The sequence below is a fragment of the Microtus oregoni genome, unplaced genomic scaffold (assembly GCF_018167655.1).
Source record: "Microtus oregoni isolate MIOR12 unplaced genomic scaffold, Mior012 000007F_ref0000211, whole genome shotgun sequence".
Taxonomy (NCBI): domain Eukaryota; kingdom Metazoa; phylum Chordata; class Mammalia; order Rodentia; family Cricetidae; genus Microtus; species Microtus oregoni.
The window spans coordinates 35285994-35299164 of record NW_024543066.1 but is presented as its reverse complement, the minus strand read 5'-3'; positions in this window follow the sequence as shown (position 1 = coordinate 35299164).

Below are 13171 nucleotides of genomic sequence, written 5' to 3'. Positions count from 1 at the left end.
AGGCTGGCCTCGAACTCACAGAGATCTGCCTGCCTCTGCCACCCAGTTGCTGGGCTTAAGGGCGTGCACCACCACCGCCCGGCTTAATTTTTAAAATATATCCAAGTTGCTGGCTTTAACAGCATCTTTCCAGAAAATTGGCTTTTGAGATTATTTCGGACAGAAAATGAAATTGAATGTAGATGGAAAATGTTACTTCATTAAAGATTCATTTCTTACCTGAATACACTGTAAAAATATCAGACCACTGATGAGCCTGAAGTAAAACTCTTGGTTGGGTGTGTAGCTCAAGGGACCATTCTGTGCTCCTACACAAAGATTGGCATTCAACACCTTGTTCCACACAGGTAAATTAAAGGCTGTCTCCGCCTTTAATCCCAGCACTCGGGAGGCAGAGACCAGCGGATCTTTGTGAGTTCAAGGCCAGTCTGGTCTACAAGAGCTAGTCGCAGGACAGGCTCCGTAGCTACAGAGAAACCCTGTCTCGGAAAAGAAAAAAAAAAAAAAAGGCTGTCTCGCCTTGTAAAAAGAGCACTAGTTACCGCCAAGATATGAATGCCAGTATTGCACCTTTAGTGGTATCTTGCCAAGTCGGTCATTGTGGTACGTAGAAGTCGCGGATGGGTAGGACTATCGGCCACTTCCCTCCCGTGTCAGCTTGTGCTAACACTCTGGTATTATGAAACCTATGCCACAGGAAGGAGGCTTTCAGGTTAGATCCAGCTGGACTCTTCCAAGTCCTGTTTGAAGGCACTTGCCTTCGACCTCTAAAGGGGCAGCAAAAGGCAATAGCAATAGCAATAGCAATAGCCTATAATTATAGGAGTCACTTGGAGAACTCTAACCAACCATCCCAAAGGAGTTTTTGTTCATGCCCGGGACTGGAGCTTTTGTTAGAGAGTCTATGACTCCTGTGGGTAGCATTGTTGGTTCAAGTGGTGAAACTTCATCTAAGGTGTGTGTGTGTGTGTAAAACACACATTTCTGTATACAGTTTGGGATATCTTTTGGCTTTCTCAAGCATCCTTGTTATTTGTCCCTCACTGTCCTGTACTGACCTCCCTCCCCCTCCCTAACCGTACCCCTCCCCTTTAATCCCATTGGTCCTCCATATTATCTGTATTCCCCTCTCTAAGCTCCCACCCCCACATGGTCCTTTTATACATCCCTGGTTTCTGTGTTTACTCCAGATAAGGAGCTCAGAACCACAGATGAAAGGGAAAATGCAGCATTTGTCTTTCTGGGTCTGGGTTACGTCACTCAATTTAATATTTTCTAGCTCATCGTGGTTATGTGTAACTTTCATGATTTCATTCCTCGTTATAGCTGCATAATATTCCATTGTGTATATGCTCCACATTTTCATTATCTATTCATCTGTTGAAGGGTAATTAGATTGTTTCCATCTCCTGGCAGGGAATGTTGTCTGCAGAATAGGTATTGAACTCTTTGGACATATGCCGAGGACTGGTGCAACTGAGTCATATAGTAAATTTGTTTTTGCTTTTTTGAGGGGTCTCCATACTGATTTGCAGAGTAGCTGCACCAGTTTATATTAACTGAGGTTTCTGTCCTACCCAGTCCTGCAGTCGTTCAGTTCCAAAGAAATCACACAGAGGTCTACATTAATTATAAACTGATTGGCCTAGTATCTCAGGCTTCTTATTAACTCTTTTTTATTTAAACCAGTAAAAATTTTAATTGTATTTGCAGTACTTACACTTATACCCACTGATAAATTTATCACGTAAGCTTGCTTTTGACTCTTATTAACTCTTATAACTTATATTAGCCCATAATTCTTGTCTGTGTTAGCCATGGGGCTTGGTACCTTTTTCAGCAAGGCAGTCACATCTTGCTTGCTCTGTGTCTGACTTCCTCCCTGTCTGAGTGACAACTTCAGACTGAATCTTTCCTCTTCCCAGAATTTTTCTTGCCCCACCTCTGTTTCCTGCCTGGCTGCTAGCCAATCAGTGTTTTACTAAAATACAATTGACAGGGTACAGACCATTGTCCCATAGCAAGTTTCCATTCCCACCACCAGTAAATGAGGGCTCCCCTCTCCCCACATCCTTGCCAGGAGTTGCTTGTTGTCAGTTATTTTGTTGACCTCAGCTACTTTGACTGGGGTAAGTTGAAATCTCAAAGCCATTAATATGAGAGGGAGTGGGGGTACAGCATGGGAGGAAGTGAAGGGGGAGGACGTGGGATGGGTCAAAAGGAAGAAAGGGAAAGAGGGAAGTGATGTGATTAGATATTAAGTCAAATTTTTAAAATCTGAAAATCTAAAAAAAATAAGTCATTCATATTAGTTTTTTTTCAATTGCTGTAATAAAACACCATGGCCAAGGCAGCTTATAAAAGAAAGGGTCTATTTTGGTTTATTATGATGTTTGGTTTATTATGGTTTGTTTTGGTTTATTATAAAATAAAGGGCTTGTTTTCAGTTGGCTGATTATTTATGTATGGTTCTTGAGGGTTAGGGGCCATGATGGAAGAGTAGAGGCAATAGGCTGCAGACCGCTGGAGCAGCACAGGAGCACTCACCGCTGGAGCCACAAAAGGAAGCTGACAGAGCTACCTTGAGGTGGGGAATCTTTTGAAACCTCACAGCTTGCCCCAAGTGACATACTTTTTCTAACAAGGCCATAACTCCTAACTTCACCACACAGTCACCAACCGTGGAACATGTGCCCAAGTGTCCAAGACTTATAGAAGACATTTTGTTCAATCCACCATACCATTCCCAAATGAAGTCTTTCAATGCATCTTTAAAAAAAAAATCCTTTAAGTAACTTAGCTTTAGTTTATCAAAAGATTACCATGGGAAAGAAATGTTTCCTCCTTCTATTATTATCAACTAGTAGTTAAGATCCTGTAAAAGTCTGAAATTATTAAAAGGTCAGTTGCACACCCAAGGGGCTTTTCTTTGTTTTTAGTGAGTCATGCCAATCATTTTTTGTAGGGTCCTGGTCTCCCTTATTCCTGTGGTGCATTCTCGGGGACAGTTTATGATCAACCAACTAAGCTTCCTGTGTGTTTCTGTGCTATGCCTGCCCCACCTGGTGGTTAGCTGCAGGGCATTCACTCCATTGTAAATATGGTATTTTCCCACCTGCCTGGGCGGAAATCCTTGTGCTGCAGTTAGGTAGATAAGGACTTCCCAAAGGCTGAATAAAGTGGCATTGGCTGTTCTCCTTCCGAATGACCCTGGTCTCTCTGTGTGTTCTTTTCAATCTCCAGGCCCTTGCCCGACTCGCGTTCGGTACAGTGGCGTGCGAACTGTACCAAGGGTTTAACACAAAATCGGGTGTTACAATTTTTATTAATAATGGTTTTATTTTATGAGGGATAATTTACATACCGCTCAGATGGACAGAAGTACCATTCAATGAAAGCTTCCTTAAGTGACCGCTCAGAACACAATAGAAGATGACTGTTGCCCCAGCATGTATTTTCCCCTTTTGCTTACTAGCATATATTAAATTGTACAGAATAGAGCTGGAGACATAACTCAGTTAGTCAAGTGTATGCCTGGTGTGCATTGGTTAATCCCCAGCACCACATAGGGCCAGTCTTACAGTGCCCACACCGCATGTCTTTTATAATAGCACTCAAGAGGCAAAGGCAGAAGGATCTCAAGTGAATCCTTGACTATTCTGGATTGTACGGAGTTGAAGGCCAGCCTGGAATACATGAAACTGTGTCTCAAAATTATAATAATGCTGACGAGAATACTAGTAACAATACCACGTGTTTCATACATTGATCTAGTTTTCATGCTATTGGACAGAAAGCTAACATGCAAGATTGCCCAGCAAGACATTTGGTAGCTTCGTGTCTAAAATCTCTGCCAGTCCATCATAACTTTGTATTAAAGATCTACAGAACTCATTGTGTGCACATAAAAACCCTAAGCATAATCTGCCTGAATAGGACATCTCTGCCATCTTTGTGTGTGCATATGTCCTTCTAATTATGATCATTCAATGTATGTTATGTATGCTTTCTGTCATCCTAGTGGGCATGCTTTTGTGTATACTAGCAAGTGGGAGGGGTGAAGAACATGGTTTTATCCTGTTGGAAATTATAAAGTAAGAGATAATTATTAACTTAATGTCTCTCACACTTAATTATAAGTCTTTCTGAATATGCTGAATACAGTACTGGGAATAGTCTCTGTTCTTGAAACAACTTGAAATTAACACTAAAAAGAGCCAGGAAGCTAGGCTCAAACTAGCAAAAACCAACGAACCAACCAAACAGAAAAATAATCATTTGCAGTGGAAAGCCCGAAGAAGTGAAACTGGAAACCGTGTCATTGATACCATATCTTTTTAAACCTGTGTGCACATGTACATATAAGCACAGAGGTTGATTATAGTGTCTTCTTCTGTCATTCTCCCTTAGATTTTTGAAAGAGGAACTCATGGAGCTTGCTGGTCCAGCTAGAATCCAGAGGTGTCCATCTCCATCTCCCCACTACAGGGATTAAAGGCCTTTACTACAGGGCCTGGCTTTTTACATGCATACTGGGGGTTGAACTCAAGTCTTCACGTATGTGGAGCAAACACTATCCACTGCCCCATCTCTCTCTTCTCCATAAATAGATTTTATTTTTGGCCTTCAGTTTCCTCGCATATGAAACGTGGAACCTGCAGTCTCCAGTCAGCTATCTCTATTAGTCCAAGAGATGATGGCAAATTAGAAATGGCATAAGGGCAAATTTCATCCAATAAATCAGTCATGCTATTGTCTTCAGTACAGACTTGATCTGCTCTGCCATCAGCTGCAACTACGAAGACAGAGAGAAATGTAATTGGTGTTTCTCCCTGCCTTCCTAAGGACATGAGATCAATAAGCAGAAGAGGCATCTTTCCTTGGTTATGTCCCACTCCTCCAAACTGCCCGGAGAGAGCAATCAGATCGCCCATAAGAAACTTGAGAAGTCCTGCAGCTCGAGCCGGGCAGTAGTGGCGCGCGCCTTTAATCCCAGCACTCGGGAGGCAGAGGCAGGCGGATCTCTGAGTTCAAGGCCAGCCTGGTCTACAAGAGCTAGTTCCAGGACAGGCACCAAAGCTACAGAGAAACCTTGTCTTGAAAAAAAACAAAACAAAAATGTCACGCAGCTCAGCTGATAGAAAGTTTGGCTGGCATGCACAAGCCCTGGGTTTAATCGCCAGCACTGCCAAAAAGAAAGGCATAAGTCCATCTGTGCATAAGTACATCTGTCTCTCAAAGTCCAGGTGAGCTTTGCCAATGGCTCCCCTGTGCTCTTACTCAAAATGAAGACAGGCATACAACCTGGTGAGAGAGTAGATCTGAGGGTCCCACATCTTCTCACTTCCTTGCTGTTGGCTTTTTGCCTTGGGCATAGGTGGGCCCACGCTGATTTTCTAGGCTAAGTAATTGTGGAGAGGCTACCTGGATCGCCAGCTGTCAGTATTTATAATGAGTCCCTGAGCTCTACTGCCTCTGTAGATTTCCCAGGTATGATCTTGACCCCACCCCCCTTGCTCATATAATCCCTCCTCCTTCTCTTCTGGACTTCCGTGGCTCGGCCTTATGCTTGGATGTGGATCTCTGTATCTGTTTCCAACAGTTACAGGGGATCCTTTTAATGAACAAAAACAAAAGAGGCCAGGAAAGGATATTCAAAAAGAAGTCAGAAAAAAGGACTGAAATAGGCCCGATGGGATACACCTGTAATTCTAGCCCTCTGAAGCAGAGGAAGGAGACTCACAAGTTAAAGAGCCTGTGCCGCATCACAAGACCCCGTCATAGCGGGAGCAGGGTATGGTGATATTTCGTTTGTGCTTTAACAAATAACTTGCCTGAAGATCAGAGTGCAGAGCTAGCAATACAGAGTTAGCCATGGAGGCCAGGCAGTGGTGGCACACACCTTTAATGCCAGACTCAGGAGACAGAGACAGACAAATCTCTGTGAGTTAAAGGCCACCCTGGGCTACACAGGGTTGAATCAGTCTAAAAGAGAAACAGAGTCAAGAGGTGGCAGCTCACACCTTTACTCCCGGGCGCTAGGGAGGTGGAAATGGGTAGTGATGTGGCTGGGAGGAGAGAGGAAGCTCAGGATTCAGTGTGAGGTTTCGTAGAGAAGGCATTCAGTTTGAGGACTTGTAGAAATGGGATATCATTCGGTCTAAGAATTTCATAGAGGTAAGAACTAGTGGCTGGCTGCTCTGCGTCTCTGATCTTTCAGCTTTCGCCCACTAATATCTGACTCCCGGTTTTTATTATTAAGACCAATCAGAAATCAAGGGGTGGGGTGGGGGACTGACTTCACAGAAAAGACTAGCTAATATGAAAATTGTGTGTGTGTTAATGTGTGAAATCTTTCCGTGTGGAGGAGGTCCAATGCCAGAATTATTAGTTAGCACTCAATGCTAAACTAAAACCATGTATCTTTACATACATAGGAATGTGAAAGAGGAAGAGGTAAAAACTATGTGTATGTGGCTTAGATTGGACATAGTGCCCCAAAAGCTTACAATGGCAAGTAAATGGAATGATCTCTCTTTCGGTTTTGATTTAGAATAGCAATTACGTCCTATGCACAGGAAAAGAGAGTTAAGAGAAAATCAGTTCTCCAAAACCAACAGTAGTCAAGAGAAACACTAACAATTAGTTTCAAAACGTTATCTGGGACAATGGGAAGGGAAGGGAAATTATATTTGGTTGAGTTGTAAAAATAGCAAATCGAAAAGCTTTGTGTATTTAGGAGCTCCAGTCCAGAACATTTGACCAGACAAGAGCAGAATATGAAAAAGGGTGCTTTAGGCATTGTGAGATACGCTCTGCAGCATGATCCTATTGATCATTCGCTCTTGCCCTTTAGTGAAATACAATAAATAGCTCCCTTCCCCTGCCTCCCCGGGCAATTCCCTTCCAGCCTCTCCCCGCATCCTTCCAACCCAACTGTAGAAATCATTACATGAAACCATGAAACGAAACTGGGCCTTTTTATCCTTTCTGCCTTCCAATGGGTCAATTTTAGAAAGGGCAAAAAGGCAGCTGGCACTCTTCATTTTATAGTTCATGCAGTACAATGATCAAAGCCGAAATCTCTGAGAAGGCGAGAAGTCTAACATGCCCCTTCTTTCCCCCAGTTTTTCACCAGATTCTTTGATGAGCCTCCAAAATGCCTCTCTAATGGGAAACCAGACCCGATGGAAATTTTTCCTGGCCCGTGTCTGCCTAGCTAGCCACCTGCTCTTCCCTGTGCTAGTTTAGGACAAAGAGATGAGAAAATTGCACACCATGGCTGGAGGCCTTTAGAGTTTTGGGAAGGCGCTTTGGAAATAGCCATCCTTCCTTCCTTCACCAGCATGCCTCCGTGCCACCTCATTGGCTAGAAATACAAAGTGCCAGTGATATTTGTTTATTTATTTAAAATGAGGAAGCTGGACTTGGTAGCACTAGCCTGTAGCCCCCTATGGTCTCAGTCACTCGGGAGGGTCCCTGAGCCCAGGAGTTAGAGACTAGCCTGTACATCATAGTAAGACCCCGTTAGCATTATCAGTATCTTGCTCCGGCTTGCCGTTGTCTACCACATCCTTGTGATCTTCGTCAAATGAATTCAGACAAGGTGTACACAGTGTAGCATAGACATCAGAGTTCATTACAGAGTATAGTGGCGGGCCTTCCGTGGATGAGAGTGGGTGACAGCCAAAGAAACCGTGGAAGGATTTTCACTGGGTATTCTAGTTAATTTTCTGTCTACTTGACACAAGCTAGAGTCACCTGGAAAGAGGGAACCTCAATTGAGAAAATACTAGTGTAAGATTGGCCTTGTGAGTCTGGCATGGTGGAGGATGCCTTTAATTCCAGCACTTGGGAGGCCGAGGCAAGCATTTCTCTATAAGTTCAAGGGCAGCTTGGTCTATAGTCTACATAACAAGCTCCAGGCTACATGGCAAGATTCTGTCTTAAGAAGAAAACAAAACACAAAAACAACAGAACAGTATTGGCCTGTTGGCAAGTCTGTCTGGAATTTTTTGATCAGTGATTGATGTGGGAGGGCTCAGCCCACTGAGGGCAGTACCACCCCTAGGAAAGCAGTCCTTGGTTATATAATTTAAAGTTAAAGCAGATTGAATAAACTAAGGAGGAAAAGCTAGTCAGCAAGAAGCATCTTTTATGGCCTCTCCTTCAGTTTCTGTCTGCAGATTCCTTCCTCCTTGAGTTCTTGTCCTGGCTTCCCTCAGTGATAAACTGTGGTCTGGGAGTTGTACGATGAAATAAACCCTGTCCTCCCCAAGTGGCTTTAATCATGGTTTTCATCACAGCAATAGAAAGCCAACTGGGACACAGCAACAGTAGACAATGGCCAGAGAGACTGTTATGTAGCGCAAACTTTCATGGGTGAGATTTGTTAATGGCCAGAGAGACAAATACGCCATTGTTCATTTTTCAGAAAGGCTTCCTCATATTTTCTCTTTCCTTCAATTTACACTATGTGTTTGGGTGCTTTGGCTGCATGTAAGGCTATGCACCACATGCATGCCTGCTACCCTCAGAGGCTAGAAGGGAGTATCAGACCCTCTAGGATGAAATTACAGGTAGTTTTGAGCCACCATGAGGGTGCTAGGAATCAAACGTGGATCCTCTGGGTTAGGAGGATATTAATCCAGTGCTCTTAAGCCATCTTTCCAGCCCTTCTAGTATTTTTATTTTCTAAAGTTTCTTCTTCTTCTCCTTCTCCTCCTTCTCCTTCCTCTTCCTCCTCCTCCTCCTTCTCCTCCTTCTCCTCCTCCTTTTTCTTCTTTTTTGTTTAGTTTTTGAGACAAGATTTCTTTGTGTAGCCTTCACTGTCATAGAACTAGGTCTGTATACTCAGATGGCCTCAAACTTATAGAGTTTTGCCTGCCTCTGTCTTCTGAGTGCTGGGATTAAAGGTGTGCACCACCACCATTTGGCTTCTAAGGTTTCTGAAACAGACAGCCTCCTGAGGGACATTGTCTGGGTGATTGACAGCCCAATTTTAATTAACTCTTTCACTCATTTATTTATCTTGTTTGGATTAACTCTTGAGGGAGGGATTAATGGTATCTCTCTGTTCTTTACCAGAATATCTGGTTAGATAATGCCTATTATTTTTCAGTCTTCTAGCAATTTTACATAATGCTACATAATGCCATCATGAGACTATGCTATCCAACAAGTAGGGCACCCTTAGGCATCACTTAACCAGGTCAGCACAATCCTCAGGATCTGGGACCTACCCACCTTCATCTCTGAAATCCGGTTCTCTAAGCATGTCTCCCTTCACGTGTTTGGACACAAGCACATCAGGTGCCCAATATTAGAGGCTCTTGAAGGTGTCTTCATCACAGACTGCCTCAAACATGCTGTGGGCCATGATGCCATCAAGTTCCTGGTGAGTGTGGATGAGGAGGATGTTTTGCTCAGCTGGTAGAAACTGTCAAGGAACTTGAAGCTGTGGGCATTCCCCTGGCCTTTGTACCCTTCTCAGCTCTCTGGGAATTGTTCCCAACACCCAGCTCTGGTGCTTATGTACTACTCTGGGGTGTGTTCTTTATCCTTTCAAATGCGCCAGTGTGGTCGTTTGTGTGCTTGTTTGCTTCTTTGTTTAAAGGAAAAGAGAAAGGAAAGTGAGAACCTTGCTCTCCTACACCCCCTCACTCCCTCCTACTCTCTTTTCTCTGGATTTGACTTGTTTCTATCTAATGTGTTTAGAGCTTAGGGATTGAACAGACTTTTTGTTTCTTAGGAAGCATTTATTCACAAGAAAAAAAGCCAACATAATGAACCCTCCTCGCACAGAGGACTAAGGAGCGCTGGTAACACAGTTCTACTGGGAAATTTTGTTTCTCTAGAATAGAGACAACAGAGGTTGCCAACTCATCTGACACTGTGTTCCCTCAGCGAGACCAGTGTGTGCTTTTGGGAGCCTTCGGATAACAGGGGAAGTTGGGCAGAAAGGGAAGGCTGAAGAGATGGCTGAAGGAGCAAAGTGCTTGCCACACAAGAAGAATACTGGAACCATGCAGCAAAAAAAAGAAAAATCTTAGAGCTGTACCACATGTCTGTAGTCACAGTTCTGGGAAGGCAAAAGCAAGAGGATGCTCGTGCCTTTGCTGTCCATCCAATCTAGCCATGACATAATAGAACCTGTTTCAGTAAAATAAGTGAGTGATTGAGGAAGATACCTGATGGTACCAGATACTTCTGGTCTGAATACACAATAGCACATATGTACAATGCACCCCCTTACATACACACACACACACACACGTACATGCACACATGCACACTCACAAGCACATGTGTCTGCGTGCGTACTTGCACGAGAGAGAAAGAGGGAGACAGAGAGAGAGAAACTAGGAGACGAAGGAGAAAGGATTCTAGTAGAAAGCTCCTAGCTTGCCCTGTCCTTGCTGAAGGGAGCCAGCAGCAACATGTCCCCGTAGAATAAAGTGAACCAGGACAATGTCCTCTTGCTTTGACTTTCTTCCTTGGGTGTTTCTTTTACTTTATCACAATTGGTTTGTAGAGACCTGACTCTCCCAGTAGCTGTGTTTATTCTTCTTCTTAATCTGAGAGCTCAGCACAGTACCTGGCAAGGAATAGGCTTTTGGGAATGTTTGGTCAATTAACACTGAATGCCTACCATGATGGTTTCAATGAAAATAACCCCCATAGACTCATCTGTTTGAATGCTTGGTGCCTTGATGTACTCTTCGGAAAGAATTAGAAGATATGTCTTGGTCTCTCCATATCTAGCATCTATCCATTTATCTATCTGTCTATCTATCTATCCATCTATCATCTATCTATCTGTCTGTCTGTCTGTCTGTCTATCTATTTGTCTGCACCTGTGAATCAGGATGTAAAACTCTCAGCTTCTGTTCCAGTGCCATGCTTGCCTGTTTCTCACCATGATGATAATAGACTAACTCCCTGAAACCATGAGCAATTTCTCCAGTTAAGTGCTTTCTTTAGTATGAACTGCCTTGGTCATGATGTGTCTTCCTTCATATTAATAGAACAGTAACTGAGACATTCATATCTTGATGTTTTAGCCTCTCGTTTCCGTTTGCACAGCTTCTTTCTGACCTGTCAGACCTCCAAGTGTAGGGTAAAAGGGACAACTGAGAAGGAAACCACCCAATCACTGAACACCCTGACTCCGAACCCAGAGTCAGAGAAGGAAACACACCCTGTATTTGAGACCTGGGCCGGGGAGAGAAACATCTTTATCCCTGAACCCAGGACTAAAGACTTGTGCCCTGGCTCTGAAACTGGTGTTAAAGAAACACACTTTTCTCCGGAGCCAGAGGAGATTTCTGCAGGGGGCTTCCCTTTAGCAGAGTGTTAGCAGAAGAAACATCTTGGGCCAGAGAAGAAGCAGACGGTTCTGCTAGGATGCTCCTGTAAGGGCACAGAGCAGAATTCAACTGTAGCAGCTCTCAGGAAAAAAAGCAGAATTCTTATATCCTGCTGGGAGACCATCCCCCACCGCACCCCAGCTTCAGGTATCCATAGTCAGGACACCTTTCCTCCAGGGCTGAGCTGTCCCATTGCAGCTCCAGCCTCCAGAGCTGTCCTATTGTGGCTCTAAGTATATCCTGGCTTCCCAATAAGTCAGGATATCCCAACACCACTACTATACCACATTCCCCTACACCAAGCCATGGCATTTGTGGGTCCTTCATTTAGAACTTCAAATTTTGAAACCTTTAAGGTTTTCCATTGTCTCTACACTGAAACATTCCAACCAGTTTCCAGGCAGCTATCGTGTCCTGTCAGGAAGACAGACTGTGGAAACGAGAGTTTTCAAGCTCCAGGGTGTCACAGATAGCCAAGGCTTCCTTTTCCACCCCATGAACACTGTGACAGGATGCCACAGTGGGAACAGCAGAGGGCAGGACTTTTGACAGTCTCGTTACACACCCTTCCCTGGATACAGGCTGAAGTTAGCCCCATGAGCAGCCACTCACTTTAACTCTGGCCTCAAAGCTGACCTAGGTCTTGATGATAATGCTTTTCCTTTCAAGAGATGTCGGCCATGCCAACATTGGTGGGTGGTACTCTCTTAACAGGTAAACAAAAAGAGCAACCTGGCTATGCATTCCATTTCTGTCTTGTGCTGTGGGAGCGTCTGCTCTCTTTGTCTGTAGCTCAAGGAAGACATTGGGCACACATTGGGAGAGCTCCTGGCCTCACCTAAAGTCAGCCAGTGTGCAAAACCTGCTGACCTTTCAGCAGGGATATTTGCATATTCACAAATTTCATTGTACAAGAAATTCCACAAATTATAGGATATTCACTGTTCCTGCAGTGAGACACCACCCACAGTACCCTCAGTGAGGCTCTGCCCATTGTACCAGCAGTGAGGCCCCGCCCACTGTCCCTGCAGTGAGGCACCACCCACTGTTGCTGCAGTGAGGCACCACCCACTACACCCACAGTGAGGCCCCGCCCACTGTTCCTGTACTGAGGCACTACCCTACTTACAGAAAGTCTGTCTTCAAGACAGGTCAAGGAGGCAATGTGGAGGTAGAGAAGAAAACATGGGGTGACGGATGTCTGTGATCTGTGAATGGTTGGTGTAGGTAATGGAGTCAGGAAACACAACCTTCTGCTTCTTTCCTCTCTACCATAGGCTGTAGCTTAAGCCAAGCAGTGAGCGGTAGCAAAGCACAGAGCCGGGGACACCGTAAAACTCAACCATCTTAGAGCCAGTGAAAGCTCTTCTTTGGTGCTGGGAGCCTTCCTAATGATCTCCAGCAGCTAAGGGAACATGAGAAACAAATGTGACTGTAGCAGAGGCTCCCCCAGAGGGCTCTTCCTCAGTACCAATGCCCCTTTCCTATTCCCAGACCAGCCACTGTCTAGAATAGCCATGGAAACAGGATGCAGGCCCTTGCAGGTTAAGCCTAGCCCACCTGTCAGTCACTGGGTTGTAGAGAAGAGAGACCCTTTAGTCTTTTCCCACAGCCTCATGAATACCCCAGTAGGAAGTTTGTACAGCAACAGAAGAAGCTCCAAGTCCAAGATCAAGGTTCACAAGAGCAGATTCAGCGTTGGGTGAAGCCCCATCTTTATTTTCAAGATGGCATCTTTAATAATGTGTTTTCATTTGGCAAAGACAGAAAAGCAGAAGAGGATGGTTTCTAGTATCCTCTGG